The 22,410-nt window shown below is 32.1% G+C and overlaps 1 protein-coding gene across 1 annotated transcript in view; it reads right to left on the bottom strand.

Annotated features, from left to right (window-relative positions):
- Positions 1–22,410, bottom strand: part of LOC118188104 (putative G protein-coupled receptor CG31760) — a 367,683-nt gene that overhangs the window by 156,609 nt on the left and 188,664 nt on the right. The gene's annotated exons all lie outside the window — the stretch shown is intronic.

The following is a 22,410-nucleotide window of genomic DNA, read 5'->3' as shown; positions in this document are numbered from 1 at the left end:
ACAGAACGACATTTAATGCACATATATCCACTTCATCCTCTACGTAGAGAAATATTTTTTTATTAGATTGATGTCGGTAAGAAAAAAAGCGATTATATGTACTTGAAAAGAATGTGAAAGAATTTATTATTTACAAGGCGAAAATTATTTCAATTATTATTCTGTGTCAATGCTGCCAAACCATTTAACTTAATGTAAAATAAAAAGCAATAACGCCATCTATCGAGTAAATTGAAGTAATTATGAGAAACAGCAAGCATTTTAATTCATGAGATAGAGCTTTTAGTGTTTCTGAGAGGTTTCACCAGGACTTAATTCTGTTAACTCAAATTGTCAGATTTTGATGAATATGGAAAGTTTCAAGGACATATAATTCACAAATTGAAGCTTTTCCGAAAATTTTAATGGAAGAAAATTTTTTTTTAAATGATCCCCAAATTGATAGGATTAACAATAAAAGGTTTTTACGAAATCATACAAAATCAGCTATAAGCTGCTTTTAGCTTCAGTCGGAGCTCATGACTGATTTTTGCACAGTTTGGTGTTTAACATTGCCATTGCATCTTTTATAGGTTTCGCAAAGTAAATTTATAAAAATTCACATAGTTTTACTAACCAGTTATTTTATGTTAAAGTGCTTTGCTGTCTTTCTCGTTTACTATTTTTCTACCAAAATGTAAATTTCTAGCTCGTGCGTATTCAAATGAGGTAGTAAGGAGATAGTATTTAAAGGAAGATTTTATAGGGTAGAATCAGATCGTGTTGAGCCTGCTGAAGGCCACGTTTACTAATTGTTCCTCGTTCTTTGTCTGTGTAATCGTTGGTCTGACATTTACTTAGTCAAATTTATTATTTTTGATTTACGCCATAAATGCTGGCTATTCTGTAAACACGAGTAGTGCCATCTGTTAACTTTTACCTGAGTTCAATAAAATGGTCTTTTACACCCTTTCTCACTCTCTGTGGTACTTTACAAGACATAATGATATTTCACTGTAGTTTTTGAGGTTCTAGTCTATGCTACCAAAGAAAACGAGTCTCTACAAATTTCTTCGTCTCTGTGTACAATTCATGTTCCTGAAGATAAACTTAATGGAAGCACATTGGAAATGGGCATAGAATTGAACCATTCTAGAAATCAAGTTTCGATATCTTCGCACTTAGCACTGCGAAATAGCTACCTAGAGTTAATGTGAGTTTACTAAGCTACTTAGTTTAGCTGTCGCTTCCAAAGTTGCCAGAGTGCCATCTACAGGTTTGTCAAACAGTGCAGCTAGAAATCTTGGAGAATACGGATATGTTGGCGCACGTTGAAAATTTATTTGTAAATAAACTACAGTCGAGTTAATATATATAGATATTTTATTGTAAATGCAATTCATCTAAATTTCAACTGAAATTTTTCATTTAGTATACCGTGCCTTAGTGAGTTTTAGGAAAAAGAGTAAATTGCCCTGATGACCACTGGAAGAAGAAGACAGGTAAGTAAATTTTTCTGATTAATTCAGAATTGTTCAAGATTTAACATTAGTTGTACCTGATAACTTTAAAAGAATAAACAAGTAATATAAAAATTCTTTTTAAATTCCTACTTCGGTTAACAAAGAAAAATTTTATTTTAGTTACTTTTTATTAATATTATTAACATTTTTTCGTTTCTAATTTATGAAGCTGATGGTTGTTTATAATTTCTCATTCTATCCATCTTTTGTAATACTTCATTATTGCAAGGAACCTTTCCAGTGAGTTTTCGAGCACTCCAGTTCCTCAATTAATATTCCATCTAAAGATTTCGCACAAATCATGACGACATATGCTTAACCTGCTGCGAAAAGGTTTTGTCCTAGATATATTATTATCACGTTGACATAGAAATATAGGGGGAATTCTTGCTACATAAAGGGACATTGCATCCGCTTCATCCAACTCTATAAAACTACAACTCCTTAATTCCATATACTTTAAAAATCTTTAGAACTCTGTTTTACTGTTGCCACTTAATTATGTTAAATATTACAATCCCATTTATCACAGTCACGTACTATTATTTATAAGTTGTTATAAAATTAATTTTTACAGCACGTGAGAATTCCTAATAATAAACGGTCATTATTTGAAAGTCTTCTCTACATATAATAAAAGAAAGTCTTTCGTTTGTGCTGCGCGTAAACTAATAGACCCAATACTACGAAATTAGATATATAGATGTATCTAGACAAGAGTCAGTGCATCTCGAAGCGAGTTTTTCAAAATTCGAATAAGATTTTTTTAAAATTTTAACTTTCCGATTTCATCGCATCATTTTGAATAGTTTCATTCTTTTAGAAATGTAGTTTTAGCAACAGTTGTTCATTCAATTGTATATTAGACTGCTGATTGTTGGAAACCAGCACTGTTGCCACTTGGAAAAATGAGGGCGACAATTCTGTGCAGTTTTTAAATTTAATGTTTCTTATGGATACTAGATGTTTGTGAAAGAGATGGCAATGGGAAGTTCGTTAATTTATTTTTTAGGATAATTAATATTTGTATTAAGAGATATTGCTTATTTCATTGTAATGTTTTTAAATGTAATAAATTTTTTTTTTGATGAAATTGTTTTGCAGAGTAAAATTCTGGGCAGTTTTTAAATTTAACGTTTGGTGTTTCCTTCAGGCATTTTTCCGGTACATTTAGAAGCCAGGCGAAGGCTGGCAGCATAACTGCTAGTATAATATATTTAAAAAAAACAGCATATCTTTAGTTTTGATAAACACGAATAAATAAGTAGGAATTAACTTTAATATGTGAAAACACACAAATCTCTATAGCGCAATGGTTGACGCACTGTTCGATTGGGCCTTTTAAGTTCGTCGTCAACCTCGTCATTATCGTAATCTTCTGTATTTCTGGAAATGACAGCCTTCGAAGATTTGTTTTTAGCAAGTGAATCAGCTTGGTGGGGCTTTCGACAACCCATTTTTGAACTGTAAGGTGGACAAGATCTAGAACCTTGACCGCGTGGCTTCTGTTCTTCGTCATTTCAGTATCCTTACTAGTTGCTTCTCCTTCCATTCTACTTTGACTGCATTCAGTGTCATTCCTATGATAGTGGGTTTTGCTATTAAAGCACTTTTTATAAAATCGTCTAGGATTCCAGTGATTGTCCTCCTGACTTCCACCTCCTGAAACTCTTTCTTCGTGTTTTCTTTCATTTTGTTCATCTTCACTTCCATCACGTCCAACGTTTCGTGGAAGTCCTATGGATAGATAACTACAATATTGCTTGAAGTAAGGATGACGTAATTGCCTTCGTATGGGCCTTTGAGGTTGTAGTTGTTGCTTATCATCCACATTCTCTTGGCTCTGACTACCATCACTTTCGTCATTCTGTAATTACCTTTTAATTAATTGGACCGCGGACAGACCTTGGTATGAAATGGTGTTTAGAAAACAGTTGGCCATAGTGTCGGTTTCTATTTGCAGCATAAGGACTATTTTTTACCGAAGTGCGATTCAGTCCAATCAGATTTGCAGCTTCATTCCCCTTCTCTCGAACAACTTCACATGCACCTAATTCATCATCTCTTACACTTCGAACAACACTTTTTGTATTGCTTTTCTGTACTGCAGTTTGATGAATGAATATATCTTCTTTAGGGTCCATTTTTATGAGATCAGTGCACCCGAGTTCTGAAATACTCGGTGCGAAGTAATCCCTGTATTCATTTGAAAAACGCAATAACTCTTGCTGGTGATCAACGTCGAGATCCGAGCCAATTTTAACTTGGCTTAAATTTATAGGAACTTTTATGTTGTTAATATTTTCCGTTTTTGCTAAGTTCGAGCTCAATTCAGAAATTTCAGTATTTAAACATAGTTCAACTTCTGCTCTCCCAACGCATTGATCTTTTTGGAGCTTAATACTTCTATCGCTAACGTTAATCACTGGTATACAAGTTTCGCCTCTTTTAATTTCTAATAAACAGCCGATACCTTCGGAAGGATTTTCTATCATAATTAATCCATTATCTACAGAATCTGTTTGAGAACTGACAAGACTGATCGTATTTTTCTCTAATTCATTTTCCTCAAGAGCTTTAAGGCAGAGTCGATTTATGTTTTCATCAATTTGGAGGTTACTAAATAGTTCATCTTCCCTATACCCGAAGTGAAATCCTTTTCCTATTCTGACATAAGCGATGTCAGGGAGATCAAGCCATGTCCGTCCCGATGATTAGATCAACTGGCTGTGCATTATTAGGAACAATGTATATGTTTATGCCTTGGCCGTTTACATTATCAACTTCAATATCAGCTTTAACCATTCCTATAGAAGTCACTGCAGGCACCCTTTGATTTCCAAAACCATACAATTCATTCATAGCAGGTTCGGGTTTCACTTTAAGTTTCTGAGCAACTGAAGTCCTTAAGAGACAACAAGAACTCCCCGTATCAATTAAAGCCTGTACTTCTTCAGAATTAGTCAGTTGTGCTTTCTTCAAATATGAATTGCTCTCTTCTGAATTTTCGCCAACTTGCTCAACAGAATAATTTTTATCATTTGAATGATTATTTTCAGCCTTAGTAACTTAATTTTTAGCTTTATGACCTGTTTTATAACATTTTCGGCATGTTACTACTGGTTTGGACCGCGGACAGTCCCTTGAGATGTGTCCAAAATTATTACAGCTGAAGCATTTTGGTTCACCTTTTTCATTATGTGTGACACCGTAGAGTTTTTTCTTTTCGTTAATTTTAACAACTGGACCATCTTTAAAGGAGTTTCGTTTGTCGTAAGACCCTTCTTTACGCGGTTGTTTATTGTTGAAAGTTGACTTCAAGGTATCATAATCATCTAGTTTTTCAACTAAATCAATTGGTGAAATCAACTCAGACCATACGTCAATAAAATGATCTTTTACTTCTGGAGACACTTTACGTTTTATCTGATCCGCTACAATAAGGTCGCTAAGTTTCTCAAAAGTATCTACTTTAATTCCACTTATCCATTCATTAAAAAAATTCCTTAACTCATACGCAAAATTCTTCCATGTGTTTCCTACACTCTTATTGTGCGTAAAAAATTTTTGGCGAAATTTTTCAGGTGTCATCTTGTACCGTTTTAATAAGATCCTTTTAACTTCTTTATAATCGTTTGCAATCTCATCGGTTTTTCTGGCGATTAACTGAGGAATATCATACGTCAATAAGCCAAACAAATGAGTAACCCATGTATTTTCTCGTATTTCAACTTGTTTAGCCAAAAGTTCAAACATGATTAAATATAAACTGATATCATTCTCGTCAGGTTAAAATTTTTGCATCAAACGATGAAGCTCTAACATTGGATTCATTTGTGCACCACTAGCATTTTCATTGGTGCCAGAATTTTCAGATCTACATTCTGCTTCAATGCGTAGTTTTTGCAGTTCAAATTCCATTTCATACTTTCGTTTTCGTTCCTCATATTTTTCTCTTCGCCTACGTTCATCATCTTGACGTTTTCGTTCTTCAATTTCTTCTTTTCGCTTACGTTCTTCAATTTCTTCTTTTCGCCTACGTTCTTCAATTTCTTCTTGACGTTTTCGTTCTACAATTTCTTCTTTTTCTTTCATTTATTACAATGTTTAACCATTCTTTGGCGCATTCTTCATCGTACTCTTTGCTAGCCAAAATTATCTTTTTTAAATCGCTCATTTTATGACTCTCATTTACATCTTCTCCCAATTCTTCAGCTAATATTCTTAAATCGCATTTCTTTGCCTTACCGAAAATAGACATTTTCGTACTTATTAAAATGCAAATATATATATATATATATATATATATATATATATATGAAATGTAATTTCTCATACATTATTTTTGTGCAGCCGGGGCAACAGGAATGAGACAAATTTTGGAATATAAAGTGGTAGGTTTATTTTAGCATCCATCTCGTAAGCGTTCTCCTCGTACCTTGAGCAGAAGCCCTACTTATACATATGTGTACGTCACGAGGCTCCTCCAATCAGCGATATTAATTGAAATCACAAGGTGACGCTATCTTCTCATCAGGAGTGTTCTTAAGTACTTTATGTAATATGACAGATTTATGAGTTTGGCGATTTGGCGGGCGCCAACAGGTTAATATATTTTATACTAAAGAAAGGATTTCGCCAAAATTTAGGAACAGGGATGCAATTTAGGTAGAGAATCGCCAACACATTATTAAGCAATATTAATAGAATTTAATTTAATCAATTGCTTTAAAAATATCATTACAGATTATCCCCCCCATCTGAAAAGGCTTGCAGTCGCGGCCGTCGACACAAGACAGTCCAGATAGTGAAAGCAGAAAATTTAGTTATTAGGAAATTAAGTGAGTAGGAAAACTGATTGGATTTACCTCACAAAATGTTATATAAAATATGACATAAAATATTTGAATATACATAAAATATTTGAATTTTAATACGGTATATAAATATAATGAATGATTAATGAAATTATTAATACAGTATAAAATATAATAAATGATTAATGAAATTATAATATAGTAACTAAATATAATAAATGATTAATGAAATTATTAATACAGTATAAAATATAATAAATGATTAATGAAATTATAATATAGTAACTAAGTGCAGAACAAATAAAGCACTAATAACATATTGCTGGTTAGCTACGCGGTAATAGGAACTAGTAATATAACTGAATTTGTAAGTTTATATCTTAGGGCATGCCATTCACAGTTTGCGTATGAGTCCGTACAATCATTAGAGTTGTCATTCAGGCTCATCTTCAGTCTTTTACTGGTCTTTGGAGATCTCCGGATCATTTAATTAGCGCTAGAATTATGGATCAGCATTGTCACTGAAAACATCTGAGTTTTTATGTCACGATACTAGAGCTCTTATACTCTTGTTGAAAATACACATTTTGCTAGGTTTTTAACATATTTTGTCACTCTATTTTTCTCTTAATAATGATAACAAAACAAAATTTAACTTCCAACATCCATACCAGTTTTTTGTACACGATGCTGCAGAAACATAAAATGAAATTCAGAAATTTCAACAACTGAAATTTAACTTTTTCAACTGTTGTTACAATTTATAACACAAACATAGGAAAACATGAGCTCAAGGAAATGTGAAAGTATAGTACTCTACTTGTAGTATAGCCTCAATTGAGTGTTTCCCACACGGAAAGTGCATTGAACCTGAAACTCAAGTTTGAAGGAGCCCAGTAAAAGAAAAGGGCAGACAAACTTTTCAGACACTGAGAGATAAATCAATTATTACAATTATTGGACAACAGGATGAAAACTAAAAGAAGGGTTATGGATAGTTTATTGATTTATAAATTTTGATTTATTCATGATGTAATTTAAAGTTCTCGGGTGGATAATAGAACCTTAATTTTAACGCATGTACAATCTCAGTTGGTTTCTTCGTGTGAAAATTTTCCCTGTCGATTTCATAATTAACTTCAGATAATTTATTCATAATCCGATAAGGGCCTGAATAGGGTGAAGTCAATTTTCTAGTATTTGGGTATTCGAATTCCTCGTAAAGGACAAAATCTCCAGGCTGAAATTTAGATTCTACAAATCTGATGTCATATCTAGTTTTATTCTTTCGGTGGTATTCGATAGTTCTTTTCTTTGCTAAAGCCCTTGCTTCATTTAAGGAAGGGTATTTATTTTGATCAATTGGAGATTCAAAAGGGAGGTTACCAAATAGTAAGTATGCTGGGGTGAACTTAGTTACCGTATGAGGGGAGTTGTTATATTCGATAACAACTTGCTCTAGCACTTTAGTCCACGGTACGTTTTTAGAAGAAGAATTTACTTTACATTTTAGTCGACTTACTATTGATCGATTTACTCTTTCTACTTTACCATTTGTCTGGGGATGGTGAGATGAAGTTAAAAGTTGTTTAACATTATGCTTTTTAAGAAATTTTTTGAATCTAGAGGAAGTGAAGGCTGCACTCCTGTCACTCAGAATTTTTTCGGGGACTTGTATTTGAAATATTTGTTTTAGACAATTGGCATAGGTTTCTGAAGTTACACTTTTAGAGGGAAAAGCCCAGACATATCTTGTTGCATGGTCAATAACTATATGTAAATATTTTTTTGTAGTATTATAATAATTAAATCCTCCCACAGTGTCAATAGAGAGACATTCGAAAGGTTTGTCGGTTGGGGGTACGTCTTGCATAAGACCAAATTTTTTCTGTTTTTTCTTTTTATTAAGTTGACAAGTATGACAATGTTTAACAAAATTTCCGATATCTTCGCTAATATGAGGCCAATAATATTGAGGGGTGATTAAGTTAAGCATAATTTGAACTCCCGGGTGACCAAAATTTTCATGGGTTTTATTCAACAATTTTAATCTTAAAGATTTAGGTACTACAATTTTATAAAAATTCTTTTTCTTAATTACCATCATATCATTTATCTCTTGGTAATTTTTTCCGCAGACATTATCAGTTTTTTGTTGTTGGATTATTTCATTTCTATCAAGTAAATGTACATAATGTTGGAGGTGCTGTGAAACAGGATGTCTAGAAAGCATGTCAGCTTCAATATTGGTAGAGCCCTTCTGAAAGGACAAACCTGAAACCAGTGAAAAGCATTTGGGATTCCGTTCCGGGTGCAAAGTCTACAGGGACTAGGTGGCAATGGCAATCTATTTTGAGAATTATAATTATGATGGCTTGTAAATCCTGGACCACTGAACCGATTATAAAAATTACTTGGTCTCTGAAAACGTTGGAAATTGTTGGGTCTAGGAGAATTTTGTCTCACAGTAGCTGAAATTCTACTTCTATTAAATCGATTGTAATCTTGGGGACTGTTCTCAATCGGAGTAACAAATCTGGGAGGTGCACTTTTGATTTGTTGATTTTCTCTAATCTTAATAAGCTTATGGACATGAGTAAGCCAAGAGATGGGGTCAGAGGGTGCGTTGATCGTCATTAAGGATTTTAATTCTGTAGGAAGGCCATCCGTCAGACCCTCCAAGATCATTTCATGAGTTAGATTCAATTTTTTACCAATATCTAATTTTTTGCGAAAATATTGCGTTATGTCCTCTTTATGATTGTACTTGTAATTGGCAAAATCACCAAACGTAGTTAAAGTGGGGTCGAAAAAATTTTCCTTTAAAATTTGGACTAATTCCACATATTTAGTAATTTTATGGCAGTTTTTGACATATACGCTAAGTGCATTACCTTTTAGATATCGAGCTACATTATTAAGCTTCCACGTTTCATCTTTATCTAAATGAGTTTTGTTAAAGTACTCAAGCCATGAATTTATATCCATATCATTCTGCGCGTCAAAGGGAATTATACTTGTTTCAGGTTCAGCGCTAGCTGCCCTTAATGAATCATCAGGATCAGAGAGGTTTTCATTAGCCATTATTCTTTTAATAATACTTTCATAAATAAAACTAATAATACTTTATAAATAAAACTAATAATACTTTATAAATAAAACTAATTCAAAAATAATACTCTTTAAATTTCCCCAAAACAATATTAAAACCAAAATACATTTATACCAAAATAATACTTTTTAAAATTTTCAAAATAAAAACACTATTATTAAATCAGTAATTATAACTCAATAATAATAATATCATTTGCATCGCCAATCTTTTTACTAATTGCTTCTGTTTGACTTATTGTGACGAGAATACGAGTGATGAAATCGACACGAAAATACACATTTTTGTGCACTCTTGATTAGATTTTCGCAAAACACGATCAATCACCACACAAGCACAAAGCTCTCGAGAGCAACACAGAACGGCGTAGACGTAGGGAAAGATTTCCATCCTCAAAAGTAGGTCAACGGTAAGAGGTAAGAGCACATTTGATGAACGACGAACTTTCGATGGAAACACAAATCACACATCACAGGGGGCAGAAGGATGCTTCTCTGGACGTAAAATAATCTGCAGAATACCAGAATACAGGTAACAGAAGGATGATTCTCTTGAAGCAAGAACGCCTAGCGAAAAATGTAGAAACATAGAAGTCGCACAGCGGCAAATTCATCTAAAGTGCGTAACATTTTATCCGTATAATCCTTGGGGTATTTTCTTTTTTAGATAATCCCTTTGAAGGTGGTATCCTACCGGCTTTCTGAAATGTAATTTCTCATACATTATTTGTTTTGTGCAGCCGGGACAACAGGAATGAGACAAACTTTGGAATATAAAGTGGTAGGTTTATTTTAGCATCCATCTCGTAAGCGTTCTCCTCGTACCTTGAGCAGAAGCCCTACTTATACATATGTGTACGTCACGAGGCTCCTCCAATCAGCGATATTAATTGAAATCACAAGGTGACGCTATCTTCTCATCAGGAGTGTTCTTAAGTACTTTATGTAATATGACAGATTTATGAGTTTGGCGATTTGGCGGGCGCCAACAGGTTAATATATTTTATACTAAAGAAAGGATTTCGCCAAAATTTAGGAACAGGGATGCAATTTAGGTAGAGAATCGCCAACACATTATTAAGCAATATTAATAGAATTTAATTTAATCAATTGCTTTAAAAATATCATTACATATATATATATTATTATTAACTTCCAATTAGACAACTTAGTCGAACACAGTTATTGGTATTTTATAAGTTTGTTTGAAGTTATAAATAAATTTCAAAATTTGAAGAAATGAAAAAAAAATAAACTCTCTTTCGAAAATGATAAAAAAAATAACAAAATTAAATTCTATAATAAATATGCTACATCAATCAATGCACATACCTTGAAATTCAAATTCCTTTCGATTTATTTACGTATAGCAAATTCTTGTAGCTTTAGGCTTAGGTTTCAGAATAATCCCGCTTCTGATTTATGTTAACTTGCTTTGGTAGTTAAATTAATCACTCGTAAAATGGTTGTAAAAGACAAACATTTATTTAAAGATAAATCTTAATAACTTACACGTAACGTATTCGTAAACGTACATAACATAACAAATGTACTTACTGCATCGTACCATTAAACATTTCAAGCGTACATCATCTAAATGTATATTTTTTAAAATTATAAATAGAACGACATCCAGAAATTAGCTGTTGCCATTTTCTGAATAGATATTTTGCCTAATAACAATTAAATAATTTACAATCGTGCTTACACATCCACTACAATTTTAAAAAAATGTATTTGAACTTGAGTAGATGAATAGAAAGTATTTTATTAACAATTGTAAATTTGAGCATGATATAGGAAGAGTGTGAGCTAATAGTAGGAATTTAAAAAAGAATATTTGAACACAGAATTGTGATTGTTGATTGAAGCTCGTCGTTGACGTGATGATCACGATTGTCGAGCAAGGTTATTTGTGCTGGCTATGTTTTAAAGAATACAGTGTACTGTAATATACTGGATGTTTTCAATTAAACGGAACGGAAATTTGGGAATGCAGCCTTGGCAGAGAATTAACGGGAAAAAATATGAAAAAGTTGAAAGTTCGTGTTAAATGATGAAATCTAATGATTCAACGGAGTAAGAAACAGTTCGTAGCTAGTGCTAACCGATAAAACCTCTTATAAAGTCATATGCCTCGCTGAGACTGAAATTTTTTTCATGTTAACCGAGTGTTCGCCTTAAGCGAGCTCGTGTTAAGGGGTATAATGTATCTATTATATTCCTTGTATTTTTTAATCTGTGTGAAGTAGCATTTTATTTGTGTTTTAGTTTTTGTACTATAGATATGTATTTCCGATTAGTATTACTCAAATAAAAACTTGATTATTTAACCATACACACATACATTTGCGATGAATTGTTTACAATATACTGATGAAAATATGGCTGAATTTTCGTGTAAAATGCTAGTAGTACAGAAAGGTATATACAGTGGTGTGCAGAAATGAAAAAAAAAAGAATGAATGTTTACCAACTCAGTGCACTTAAAATAAATTTAATAACGTCCTCTAGAGTGAAAGTGAACATATACTTCGGAAAATTTAGATCAGCGAAACTCGCAAGATGCATGGAATCATTTGTAAATGTCTCTGTAGTAAGATTTGTGATCAGCAAATAGTCATAGTGATCTTAAGCTGAAAGCTGATTTTGGATATCTTATTAGTTCGGAGAGATTCAAATCTTTCTCATCAGAGGACTTTATTGTCGCCTTTGAACTCCTCGTTATTCAAGAACTAATCGATAAATGCGATTGAGTAGAAACTTAAATCCATTTAATCGAATTTATAAACTCCGCATTTCCATGAATGTAGTACAGGCATCTGTTTTATATCAAAATTTCGAAGAAACGTAACAGCAGCCAGTAAAAAAAAGTATAATATTTCAATTATTTCAGCTTTTTAAAAAATAAATTATTCCGTCTCGTAACAAAAAGAGAGAGCCTGCAACTGAAAAGACTTGAAAAAATAATAGTTTGTAAGCAAGTTTGTTTGTATGAAAGCAAACAGCTAGCGGCGTATGATGACATTTGCGGTCATGGGTTGCTATACAATAATCAATTCTTTTGAAATGCTCGATCTGCCCTTAACGTATACCAATATTTGTGCAACACCAATATTTGTGGGATAACTATAGATTTATAGTAATGATCATCCAAGAAATAAATTCTTTGATATTTACAATCGTTTTCATTATGCTCAACGGTCGATAATTGCTAGTTAAGCATTCGTCAGGAATGGCTGATCGTGTTTATTTATTCGTCTTATCACCATAAACATATTCAGAGTACACTATATTGGATGACCAGTGCAAATTCTTTGATAGCTACAATAGTTTTTATTATATCCAACGGCCTGTAATTTCTAATTAAGCATTCTTCAGAAATGGCTGATCATAGCCATTTATCTGTCTTATTACCAGAAATATACCCAGAGCGCACTATAGGGGACGCCCATTGCAAGAAGTAGTATTATGCGTCTTAAAAGAAAAATGATTTCTCCAGGATTCGTATTCGGGCCCAATCATATGTGAACTGTCTCCGCTAACTGCTTAGTCGATAATACATATGGAAATCCGTGCTTCTAGCTGAAAATAATGACCGCTTATTTCAGCATTTGGAACACTAGTATCACAATTAAATTTTCTAAAAGGGTATTAAGTCAAAATAGAGACAAATGTTTGAATGTAGATGTGCACTTTCATAATATGGTTCAAACCCAAAACCAAGTAAAACAAAAAGAAATTGAAATCATTTTATTCATTCACCATCTCCATTTCTGTCTTCCTGGACTTCCTGTCAAGCATTCAGCCTACCTCAAGCGCCCGTGGCAACAACTTCATGTGATAGCCGGAAAACAACATGTCGTTTTATGTGTTATTCGCGGTAAACGGAGCATGGAATTTGTTCATTCATAAGAAATCTTTTATTTCTCTCCTCCCAGATTTAAAATGATGAGAACTTTACCATTCAAGTAAAAATAAAGTTATTGTATTCTTTTAAGAAAAGGACATTTTATCTTCCACTTGAAATTGTAGAATGAAGTATTATACCACCATGTAAGCCATATGAAGATGCAATGTAAAACCTTGCAGAAAACGACATCGGAAACTTTTCGCTGCCTCAAAAATTATATTCATAGCAACGATAAGCTGCTATTGTTGATTTATGGCCACCATAAAATTGATTTTTTGGAGCATTTTTGGAAATAAATTAAAATAAGTTACTAATTTTTATATATTTCTGATAAAATTTCATTAGTAAAAAACCTTTTTGTTTTTGGTCGAATGAACTTTCTTTTAGCTGTTTAGTCGCCTTTTAACTAACAATTAAATCAGTTTTCATGCTTTTGTTTATTTGTGCACTTTAACATTTTGCAAACCCTTTTCATATTTTCTTCTCATATTAAACAAATAACTTATAAAAATATATTCTTTTTTAATACTTCTTTTGAAATAATGTCAATAATACTTCTTTTGAAATAATGCCAAAACAAATTTTATTCTTTAAATGAAAGACATTTTTTGATAATTTTAATTTTCTTTCTATTTCAGAAAATCTTTCATAATAAAATCAAGATAAAGACTAATAAGAATGTTTAAATTAATGAAAATATAAACTGACCTTTTTTTGTAATCGCTTTTGATAAAAAGAAAATTTTATATTTTTAGTATTATAAGGAATTAAAAAAAATTTTAAATTCTTAACTAAACTTCCAGGAATAGGAATTCGATTATGGAACAGATTTTTTATTCTTTTCTATTATTTATATAAAATATAAACACTTATGGTATCATCCTCGTTATGAACAATATTATTTCATATAAGACATTATGAAAAGGAAGAAAAAAATGTTGTCATATGCATAAACATTATTTTACTTCCGCTACTCAGCATTCTGGGTATAAGAATTTTAAATTATTTCTTTACATTCCCAGTACTTAACAGCACGTAACAGAAAGATAGGGGAAGATAAGGGATTATTTTATTAATATACACATTGACCTGAAATATTTTTATCATAAGGTTCTAAAACTAAATAAATATAAGATCTTGCACAGTAAGAAATATTTCTATTTAATTTAATATAATCATATTCTCAGACTCTACGAAGTTCAAATTCTGTGAAGAACTATCTTTTCCGCTTAGCTTCCTCAACGAATGTAATACAAAGATGAGAGAAAGCAAATAGGAAAACGTAAGAAGTTTTCTTATGTGTTTAAATATATAAACGCCATCTTTCGAAACTGAAATCCGGGAATATTCGAACGATAAAATGTCCTCGCCTGTCAGGGGAATCGATTTCTGTTACTGTATCGATTAGGGGACGGGTCCACTGCTGTGAGATTCAGGGAATCACAGTGGAACACTATATACTAAAAAAGAACTTCCCCTCTATTGCTTTATGCGGAGCGGAAGTATATAAATTGACCTCATTTGATTCTCGTGCGGAAGCTCCGAAGAACTCTCCAAGCACGTACGATAGTTTGTAACCATTTTTCTTTAACTGTTCAAATGTGACAACCGTCATTTTTCTTTCGTAATTCTCTAAAATAAGAATCAACAAAGCATCTTAGAGGGTTATATTTTGCATAATTTCTTTAAACTGTTGCTAGTTGTCTTACCAAATAAGCTTTACTAAATATTAATGATACAGTTATAGTATTTCCTCGTTTTAGTGACTGTGGCGAATTAAGGTTTAGTTTATTTAAATATTGCAAAGCACTCCAGGGCTATCTGCCTAAGGGAAGTGATGTCTTCTTGGAGGACTTTTCTATTGAAAACTAGCTCGTATACACATCAAACATAGGGGAAACCAATAAAACGCCCATGCATCCAGTCCGATCGCCCGGATTCGAATCCCGGATAGAACTACCAGTGTTCAACCGCTTTACCGGTTGGCTACTGGTTGACTTTGCAAGAATTAAGCCCATTTTATATGGCTACTAGCGTTATAACGAAAAGGAACTTTCCTCAATGATGTCATGTAATATTGTCAGAAAATGAAAAAAAATTCTACTCGGAAATTTAATATCAAACTTTACAACCAATTTTATAAAGATTACATTCATATATCATCAAAGACCATTTTGAGCAGATTGCTTAATTAAAAAAAAAAAAAAGGAAGAAAAACAAAATGCTACAAAATACTGTAGACGTTACACAGAGCGTAAACACATATACCTACGTAAAATAGTCATTGTATGCATGCTTTATGAATTATTTTAAAAATATTTCGAAATTCTGAACTGTTTTTCAACTGATTATATCTTTTTATGAAATTAAAATTTTCTCAGCCGGTTATTGTTCTTGAGCATGAAATATTCAAATTCTCGAGTCTCGAGACCCCAAAGTTCGGAGCTGATATTATTATTATTATTATTATTATTTGTCATTTGAAACCATAAAATCCTAAAAATTCGTTAAATCTTTTAACTACGAAGGCTGCTATTTATACTTCTGACTTTGGCAACAGTAAGTTTTGCTAAGCGATCGCAGACGATTCCAATCGAAAATGTGATATTTTTATCCATAAAGTCTTCAGAAAGTTTTGCCATTTTAGCGTGATTTGTATTGTTGACACTAAACTGAAAAAATCATCTCGGGCAAAAAAAGGAATTGACTAGTGGATATTTTCATGCGATTATTTTTCATATCTTTCGATGTGGATTATCAAGACAAGAGTGCTTCGATGAACTTAATTCTTCATACAGCGATAAAACACAATCCTACAGCACTGTAAAAAAGTGGTCTAACGAATTCAATCGACGTTCGCTCTATTCAATCTGTTGTTGTGCCAGAAAATGCCGATGCTGTGTGTGAACTGATAACGCAAGATCGTTAATCGCTTATTTTTAGTCCTTCAATTAGTAAAAGAGACTAAGTTGGGGGAAATTTAAAAGTTGTAAGTGCACTCTCTAATATTTCTGAATTTTGTGATTCTATAGTTCTGTGAATTCCAAATAACGTTTAAATTTCATTATTTTACTATTCGTTCAGCTTACCTAAGTATCGTTTCAAATAATGAAAGAAAGAACAGTAAGGGCAGTTTAGGACTTCTCATTTGTACGTCTTTTACATTTATACATCATTTCATCTCTATTTTGACTCACACCTATGCGTACTAACTGTAAACTTTTCCATTTCTGTAATCCATAACTTATTATATACGAGGTTATACGAGGATATTGTCTTAATTTATTTACTTACTTCTTTTTACACAGCTCAGATAAAGTTTAGTAAAGTTATTTTTTATGTAGCAACATTTTAAAGTTATACATTGAATTACGGGGATAAAGAAAAAAAAAATTCCCACTCTGGATGAGAACGATGTATCACAGCTCCGGCTTCATTTAATTTTGCATCAGATTTTTATTGAAATATATAATTATTTTATTTGAAAGCAAAAATCAGAATTATATATTATTTGAAATTAGCAAAGGAAGGAAGTCAGTTACAATTAAAAAGTTATCAGAATCTTTTTATCCCAAATAAATTAAATCTTGTTTTAAATCCAAATCAGTGGTATATTTGTTTTTAAAAGAAAGCGTGAAAAAAAGCTTAACCTGCAATGTTTCATTTTAATTCGATTAAACTTTTCTCTGCGGTAAAGAATTTTTTTTAAAAAGAAAGAAATAGAAGAAGAAGGGAAAAAACGAAGTAACACTCTAACATAATTACTTATTTCTTTCAATAATTGGATTCTTGTTGCATTTGCGGAATATTTCTATGTTGAATTAATCACAGCTTCTTACTATGTTGCTCGTTTATTTTTTGAATACTTGGGAAAGTTATATAGAGTAATTATATGATATGTTATTATTTTTTTAGTCTTTTCAGAGAATTAGATTAAAATGTCAAAATACCACAGGTGTTCACAAAGTTCCCAAAGATCTTTTAGCGCTGTGTTGTTTGAGAGTGGCGCAACTTATACCTTTGTTACTGGTGTCATTTTTCACAAGCAAGGTTCGAAGTTTTTGTGACAAGTGACACAAGTTGCACAACATCGACATGCAACAAAATCACCTTTGATTGACGGCCATAAAACTGTGGGCAATTGAAAGTAATCGATGTATCGAAGTGAACTACTTCGGGTGTTATTGCCTTTTTACTGAAAAAAAAGTAGTCCTAAAATCTTGTCATGCATCATCCCACACCAAACACTTACTTTTGGGCTGTCCCTTTTCAACTCCCTTATAATATCAGGATTATCGAATCCACAAATCTACACATTATGTGTAAAGTAAACCAAAACAAATTGTTAGGAAAAAAATTATACACAGTGTACTCTCAATTATCTGGTTCCTGTGTGTGGCGGTATCTGGTTCCTGTGTGTAAGTATCTGGTTCCTGTGTGTGGCGGTGCCCACGTGCGTACGCTTAACGCTATGTACAAGTACTTCACATAAGCGATGAGCGAGAGTGTGTGAAAATCAAATACGCACTATGCCGAGCATCCTATAATAGCCACTGTATTGCACTTTTAGGTTTAGTTCCAATGATTAACTCGTCTTCTCAAAATCCTTACTATGGAAGATTGTGATTTAATGTAGATCTGGAAAATGTTGATTATATTCGAAGTCTTATACGGAGCAGAAAAATTTTCGCGGATAACAAAACCATTAAAACTTGTTTTACCATAGAGAATATTAGGAATCAGAGATTTATCTAATTGTGAAGGAGTCGAGACGATAATTGAATTTGATCACCAAAAAAAAAAAAAAAAAAAAAAAAAAAAAAAAAAAATGAAAATATAAAATTCTTCGAAAATACAGACTGGGAAAACATTGAGGAATGGTTCATTGACGATTTAACTGAGACGGGCTTTTCGTGTTTGAGTGATGAGAATATCAATTCAAATGCCACAAGAATAGAATAGGTAGTGAGAAATGTTTAAATTACAAACAAAGAAGATATTAACAATTTCAACAGTTCCGAGACAGCAATGACTTATGGTGAAATTGTTGGGGTTCGTCCAATAAAGCGGATTCAATTACAATGATAAAATAGCACTTCGAAATATACGTAGTGAAATTCGACAAATATTTCAGCGTTCTCAAAAACAAACTTTCCTGGCATCAGTCCGGATAACCGAGAACACAATCTACCTGATGTAACACCACAAAAATTTACATTACCTTTTACAGGGGGCTCACAATTATAGCGTAAAGTTGTTCATAGGCTTTATGTGCACCTTATATCCTCAAAGGAGAGAAAAAACGTAAGCGATAAGTATGCAATGTTGCATATAGTTCTTTTCTTATTATGTTATTTAAGGTCAGTAATATTTTAATGTGCAAAATTTGTCAATTTATCATTAACATAAGTATGTATGTATGCATGCTATGTTAATTTAATATTCTGCAAAAAGAATTGCCAATGTAATAAAAAACCACGTAAAAATTGTTTTAGGATGCAGAAGCATTTAAATGTTTCATTTTTGACAATAATTATGTAACTTTAATAATATTGCACATTTATTCTGGTAATCTAATTTTGCAAAGGATCTGAAGGCTATTCGTGTTTTTATGTTCTTCTTCGCTACATGTAAATAAGTTCTTCTTCTCAAAACGTATTTATTTAATTTTAGTAAAACGTAAATATTAACAATACTGTATATTTTAATAAAAATTCATTGTTTACACACTCAAAAGTCATGAATATCTTATTTAATCAAAAGCGACTGCGAGTGAAAAAGAATTGCAAATGGCCTGATAAATTAATAATATTTTTCAGTTCTACGGATACGAAGGAGCTCTTGTACAATACTTGAATTTGTAAAAAAAAAGTTGTTTTATTAATTAAAAATTTAATTTAATTTGCTTTCATGAATTTAATATAATATAAATGCAGTAAATACATTTGAGTAATCTCCATTGAAATGATCTTCATTATATCTCTAGCTTTGTGGAATTAAAAGTATATATACATATATATAAGGCTTTGCAGAATGAGTCTCGTTAGAAATAATAATTTATTTCTAAAATTCATTAAATACTGCATACGAGAAAGTTAATGACGGACAGAGCTGTATTTACTGCATTACGCATGGAGGGAAAGCACAAAACTAGCCGCGCAACAGTTCGTTAGAAGGAATTCGGGGAGGAGTTATATTAGGATACACAAAGCATTTCACGCATTTTGGAAGCTAAATCAATCATTAATTAATTAATATATTAAAATAATGATTATTAAAGTATGTATATTATGCAGAAATTACGGATAATGCAGAAAATATGGGGGAAACTCCTCACGCTGATACTGTCTTCAACTGTTAATAATCTAAGTGCATTTCTTAAAATTGGTTTATCATCGTCTCAATAAATAAACAATAATTTAGGATATTAGTTAGGAAATGTTAGATAAACTTTCTCCTTTTAAATTTTTATTCATGTTATTGAAAGATTAAGCTATAATTTTCGAAACGTTCTAGGAATTATTCTTTGTAAAGTGGACCTGAAATCAAAATTCTTTCCTGCAGTCATAAAAAAAAGCACACACATTTTTGGATGTAAATATATCTTTGAAATATTTTAATTATTCCAATAATTCTTAAATATTTAAAAACAGTACACCTCAAAACCGCTTATTGTTTTCCTTTCCCGAAATGCTTAACAGACGCTCGATAATTTAATTCTTTTATTATTTTAAGGAAATTTCTATATTAATTGATTATAATGATTTATTCAGGTAATAAAAGTAATTTAGGCTACTGTTTAGTTAACTTGACTTTCCCCTTTTCTTTTAAAAGCGTATGGAGTACATTGGTTACTAGCGTCTGTAAACTAACTTTAAAAATTTAGCTACTTTCACCATCTGTTTCTGGATCCAAATGTATATTAGAATGTACAGTGAAAGATAATTGAGTTCAATATTTAATTCATTTTGAAGAGCTCTGCTCCTTGATAGCTGTTCCAGGATTAAGAAAATTATAGTTTACTTCTAGTGGCTGAATGCAGTTTCTTTCAGTCAGTGGCCTTGTGTGCTCTGCAGCAACGATTAAACATGTTCCCACTAATTTTGCGCTCTGCAGGAATCTGAATGAAATGCATTTTTTAACATTCTCTTTTACTCCAGCAACAAAGTTTCAACTGCTCTGTTGGGGATGCTGAAGCGGATATTTTTTCATTTCCCGACAAGTGCTACAAAAATCAATTATAGTGAAAACATACAACCAAGCATTATTTTTCGATAAAAATTATTTCTGTACATCCGGATTTTATGCTTTATACACGTTTTTCTTTGTAGCATTTTATTTATATTGATTCCTTGCAATTTCAGTAAAAATTAGAGTAGCTATTCTAAACATGAGACTTCTTATATCCTTTTCCTATTCTTTTCTCTAATAATTTTTCTACCTTTATTACTGCTACTATTATATAAGTATCATTGTCATATGTAAGGCTATAATTAATCTTAATTAGTATGTGATTTCAGCAGCATGACGTAGAATGATATACGCCTTCAAGACAACAAGACAAATAAATTTCAATGACAATTACATAATTTATCAGTGTACGAAATGCAAAATATAAAAGAAATTTAAGTTGAACCCATCCTAGTCGTTCTCAAGATGTAATAAAAGCATTCAGTGCGAACTTAAAGCATTTAAAATGTTGCAGAAAATGTTACTCAGTGACTAACACAATGAGCGCTCTTATATAAAAACGTTGTTTTCTGCAGCTATCATTTTTTGATGAATGTATTAATGTATCATAAATGTTTTTAAGGTCATGCAATGAATTTGTAAAACATAATATTATGTATCTGCATTACTATTTATTTGGATACATAAGGTCTATTGGACAAATGTAGCTTCTTGAATACAGACATGTGAACTTGTCATTAGAATGTGCATTTAGTAATGATATGGCTGTACAATTTACTTAATGTCGTAGTCACAAGGAGTTTTGGCTTACTGTACTTAAATTTAATTATTAAATAAATTTTGAGAGTACTGGTAATATTTTGTATGAAAGACAAAAATTAAGGAAACTGATAAAACGAGGACAACTAATGAAATTATGGACAGCACTCTATCCAAAGAGCAACAATCTTTACCAAAGAGTAATCCAAAGAGGAAGATAACTTATTTATGGATTTTTTCAGTGAAGGAGAGTCTAAACTTGAAATAAGTGCTTAATCTCTGAGTGACACTTTTGATTCAGATAGGCTCGCTCCCCCCCCAAAAGAAAGAAAGAAACGCTGTGCAGCGTAAATGGCGAATTCCATCAATAACAAAGCAATGTAGCAATTTCTTCTTTATTTATCAGTGACGCGAAAGACAATTACTAGCCTCCACAGTTTTATGTACTATTCGGTCACCTAAAACCATTACTTTCTAGAGATCATTAGGAATTTTATTTAGCAGCAGGGCACATGACAAATGTGTAGTATCCTAGTCAAAATTCAGAATTCCGGATTCTCCGACTGCTAGCCGGATGTGCTTTCCAATCACGCCAGGAAGTCACTCAATGAAGAGGGAGAAAAACGTTGAAGCTTCACTCAGTTATACATTGAAATTAAATATGTAAAAATTATTCCACAGATGGAAATTGTAGAATCATGTGTTATTTTGAAGAAGAAGACATGAAAAATTATCATCGTCCTTGGCAGGACTCGAACCTGGACCTCTCGAATACGCGTCGAGTCTGCTACCTTTACAACTCGAACGCGAACCGAAAATTCATTTGAGAGGACTGTGGCATTTTTGCACTAACCACTTCTTATTTAGGTTAAATTTTCGATATGTATATATTTTAAATTTGTGCTGGAACTTTGATTAGATTGTTCGATCTGTATATGATGTGTTTAGTTTATAATGTGCTGAATATTTTATTATGTGCCCTATATTTTCGTAACTGTCTGTGGTTGAATTCTTTTTATCTTCGTCACGTGTCATCAGCTCGATTATTATGACGTTTCCCTGGGCATTTTAAGTAAATGTTTCTTCATTTTTTGGACTTACACTCACCTTTAGAACC

Source organism: Stegodyphus dumicola, chromosome 7, assembly GCF_044657685.1.
Source record: "Stegodyphus dumicola isolate Sdum_Otavi_A_Nest chromosome 7, ASM4465768v1".
In the NCBI taxonomy this organism is placed as follows: domain Eukaryota; kingdom Metazoa; phylum Arthropoda; class Arachnida; order Araneae; family Eresidae; genus Stegodyphus; species Stegodyphus dumicola.
This window is presented reverse-complemented; position numbering and strand designations above follow the sequence as displayed.